Consider the following 4,874-nt stretch of genomic DNA (forward strand, 5'->3'; position numbering starts at 1 on the left):
CCCAAACAATGTCTCCCATTTAAATGGGACACCCAAGCGGGGACTTCTGGACTAGCTGACCCTACTCCATGTGACACAAGTAGCCTATGTAACCCCCTAAATATAACCTTCACCTCCAAAGGAAGAAACCGAAATATCTGGACATGGCTTTCAGGAAAAACCTATGGAATGCGATTTTACACCACAGGATATGATTTTGGCCTTTGGTTCACTATCTGGTTTGAAAAAAAAAAAAAAGAAATTCCCTTAGCCATAGGGCCCAATCCCCTCAAGCCAGGAATTAGGCCTCATAGACCTCCCAAACCTAAATCTACTAGGATCCCTTTACTTTCCCATACTCCTCAAGCTTCACCTTCGTTTACTTCAATCCAGAGTGAAGTCAACCCCTCCCCCTGGGGGCTAATTGAAGGAGCCTTTGCGGTATTGAATTCCATGCAACCAGACCTCACTCAGTCTTGTTGGCTCTGTCTCTCCGCTGCTTCTCCATACTATGAAGGGATAGCAATTGACGGGACTTATGCAGTAAAAGCGCAGAGTTCCTCCTGTAATTGGGATGAAAATCCTAAGTTAACCCTCCCAGAAGTAACTGGGGGCAGGCTTATGTCTAGGGTCCCCACCTAAAAGTAAACAACACTTATGTACCCAGATAAAAAAATTAGCACCACACAGGGTTTCCTTACCCCTGAAAATGGAATCTGGTGGGCATTTGACTCAGGGTTAACTCCTTGCATTTCAGCCCAGGTATTTAACAGCTTTGTAAATTATTGTGTAATGGTGCAGATGTTTCCCAGAGTGCTCTATCATGACACAGGTTGGTTTGAAGATCAAATAGGGGGGCATACAACCCAGTTCTGCCGGGAACCTGTATCCCTCACTTTAGCCATCCTATTAGGAATAGGAGTTGCTGCAGGGGTGGGCACAGAAACCATTGCCCTGGTCCATGGGACACAACAAATGACCCAATTAGAAGCAGCAATAGACCAAAACTTAAAGACATTAGAAACCTCCATCACAGCTTTGCAGGAATCTTTAACCTCTCTCTCTGAAGTTGTTTTACAGAAGAGGTGAGGGTTGGACCTCCTCTTCATGAAAGAAGGAGGCCTTTGTGCTGCATTGAGGGAAGAATGTTGTTTTTATGCCGACCATACTGGAGTTGTAAAAAAATCTATGAGTAAATTAAGAAGACGCCTTGAAGAGCGTCAGCAAGAGAGAGAGGCCCCAAAAGGGTGGTTTGAGTTTTGGTTCACACAGTCCCGCTGGTTAACTAAGCTTTTAGCAGCCCTGGCCAGTCCTTTAATAATCCTCATATTATTGCTAACTGTAGGACCCTGTTTGCTCAACCGTGTAGTTTCCTTTCTCCAAGCTCAAATTGGACAAGTTAAACTTATGGTAATCAGACAACAATATATCCCACTAGCAGACATAGAATGTGACACCCCCCAATGATCACTTTTATGATTAAAAGTAGCCAGAAGAAGAAGTGGGGAATGAAAGGTTAAAAAAATAGGTACTTGTCACTTCCTGTTTTTCTATATGCTTAATAAAACACTGTTGAAATCTTGAGAACTGTTTGCTAATCTTGTTCCCAGAATGTGCTGTCCCCAACTGCTAAACTGTAGAATGTACTCCCTCACCCGTTTGCATGCAAACCGCCCACTCGCCCTGACCCGTCAATGAACTTCCCTCCCTGCCCTCTCCAAGGAAAGTATATAAGCTCTGCTTAAGCTGTTCTAGGGGCTCTCTGCTCTATTCAAGTGAGCTCTGAGCCCCAGCATGCTGGAACCCCAATAAACCCTTTGCTGTTGCATGAGACAGTCTCTTGGTGGTCTCTTCCTCTGATGCTCGCCCGACCTTTACAGTTGCAATTATTACTGCTGAGATGACATAGTTGACACCTGCTGTTTGCTTTAATGTCAAATATATTTCATGGTTATCTATTGTTTTTGCTGTTGGCAATTGATGACCTCTTCATTCAGATTTTTTGTGGTCATTAATGTTGCACAGTTTATAATAGGAACAGGGTATTTATTTTAATGCTATAAACCAATGACCAGGCCCCAAGAAGAAATAGCTAGGGATGGGCCCACAGGTCCTACTCACAGACATCCACTATTACAACAAACTAGAATTAACACAAAGACTATGGAAACCATGCTCACAAGGGTATCTTGATTTAGATCACTCTATGACACTTTGGCAAGGGAAAGCTGTGTTCTAAAAAGACCAACTAACAAGAATGGAAGCAAAATTCACCCCAACAGATGCATAAAACTGAACACACTAATAAAAGAAACTTTAAAAAACAAGGTAACATTACACCTTCTAAAGTTTACAATTTACCAGCAACTGACCCCAAAGATATTGAAGTAAATGAAACACCAAAGAATTCAAAAGTATGATTACAAAAATGATCAATGAATTCCAAGAGAAAACAGAAAAACAACTGAATGTATTAAGGAGGTCAGTATAGGATATAAATGAGAAATTCAATAGGGAGATATAAAAATTCAGGGGAGAAATTTAAAAATCTTAGACTCAAATAAGTATAGCAATACAACATACCAAAACATCTGAGACACCTTGAAGGCAGTTCTAATAAGAAAGTTTATAGCTAAGAGTGCTTACCTAAGAAAATCAGAAGTATTCCAAATAAACAACCTAGTAATTTATTTCAAGGCCTTTGGAAAAGAAGAACAAACCAGTACCAAAACCAGTAGAAATGATGAAATAATATCAGAACTCACAAAATTAAATAAAATTAAGAATAAAAAACTACAAGGAATCAATAAAATGAAGGGTTGGCTTTTTGAAAATTAAACTACACTGATAAGTTCTTAACCAAACTGACCAAAAGAAAGAGAGAAGATACAAATTAATAAAATTAGAGCTGAAAAGGGAGAAAAACACCACAGATATCACAGAAATCCATTGATCATTAGAAATTATTTTGAAAACTTATACTCCAGTAAATTGGAAAACTTAGAAATGGAACAGATCTAGACACTTATGACCTGCTGGAATTGAATCAAGAGCACATAGAAAACAGATCAATAACTAATAATGAGATAAAAGCAGTAATAAAAAGCTGTCCAACACAGAAAAGCCCGGGACCAGATTAATTCTCCACTGAATTCTATCAGACCTTTAAAGAACTAATGCCAATTCTCAAATTATTACATGAAATAGAAAGATATGGAACACTTCCAAATTCATTCTATAAAGCCAGTATCACACTCATACCAAAACCAGACAAGGACACATCATGGAAAGAAAACTACAGACCAATATCCCTGATGAACTTAGATGCAGAAATCCTGAATAAAAGAATAGAAAATCATATTCTACAATATATTAATAAGACTATATCTCATGACCTAGGTAATTTTATCCCAGAGATGCAAGGGTGTTTTAATATATGCAAATCAATAAATGTAATCCATCACATACACAGAATTAAGAACAAAAATCACTTAGTCATTTCAATAGCTGTAGAGAAAGCATTTGACACAATTTGACACTCACTTATGATAAAAAACACCAAAGAAATAAAATATAGAAAGAACATACCTCAATATCACAAAGGCTATATAATGAAAACCCAAAGCTGAAATCCAAGTAAATGGGCAAAGTGAAAGCATTTCCTTTAAAATCTAGAACAAGACAAGGATATTCACTCTCACGGCTCCTATTTAATATAGTGCTAAAAATTCTAAGCAGAGCAATTATGTAAGAGAAGGATTAAAAATAAGAATGGAAGAAATCAAATTATCATTGTTTGCAGATTATATTTTCCTGTATTTAGAAGAACCAGAAACCTCCACCAAAAGATAACTAGAGTTAATAAATCATTCAGCAAAGTAGTAAGTTATAAAATGAATATACAAAAATCAACCACTTTCCTGTATACCATTAATGAATCTACTGAGAAAGGAGAACAAACCCATTCACAATAACTTTAATAAAAATACCTAGAAATAAATCTACAATGGAAACTACAGAATATTGAAAAAAAAATTTTTTTGAAATTGGAATTTCTTCTTCATTGAAATTGAAGAAGACCTCAGAAGATGAAAAGACTCCATGTTCATGGATAGACAGAATTAGTATTAGAAAAATGGTCATACTACCAAAAGCTAATAAAAAGACTCAATGAAATCCTCATCAAAATACAATGACATTCTTTACAGAACTAGAAAAAAACAGTTCTAAAATTTATTTGGAAAAATAAAAGACCCAGAATAGCCAAAGAAATCCTAAGTTAAAAAAGCAATGCTGGAAGTATCACAATACCTGAATTCAAATCATACTACAGAGCTATAGTAACAAAAACTGCATGGTATTGGCATAAAAACAGAAACATAGGCCAATGGTGCATAATAAAAGATACAGTGACAAAAACCACACAAGTTATTTGATCCTTGAAAAATGAGCCAAAAATATACATTGGAGAAAAAAACAGCTGCAGGAAGCCATCCGTGAACTGTGTGTAAACTAAAGCAATGTTGAAGCCATTAGGCAGCCTGGTATCAGGAACTCCCAGTAGGAACCTCACTGGTTTGAGAATGCCTGGTTCATATGGTGTCCTGATAGCTTCTGCTCAAGTTCTAGCATGGTGTTGGAGATGAGAATGACCCGTTGGAGCCACACAGCCTTCCAGAGATTGGTATGGCTTGCCAAATGCAAACCAACCTATTTACTGTAAGACCCCTGCTACACTGAGAAGCCAGCACTGAACCAAGACTTCTCCTGCTGAAACCTTAACCCTGCCTTTGATATACTGCCCCGAAAAGAGAGAGAAATGTGTCACAGTAGATTAGGTAAAGAGAGGTGATGGGAGGGGAGGGGAGAGGAGGGGATGAGAGGATAGGAAGGGC

Source organism: Urocitellus parryii, chromosome 6 (assembly GCF_045843805.1).
Source record: "Urocitellus parryii isolate mUroPar1 chromosome 6, mUroPar1.hap1, whole genome shotgun sequence".
Lineage (NCBI taxonomy): Eukaryota > Metazoa > Chordata > Mammalia > Rodentia > Sciuridae > Urocitellus > Urocitellus parryii.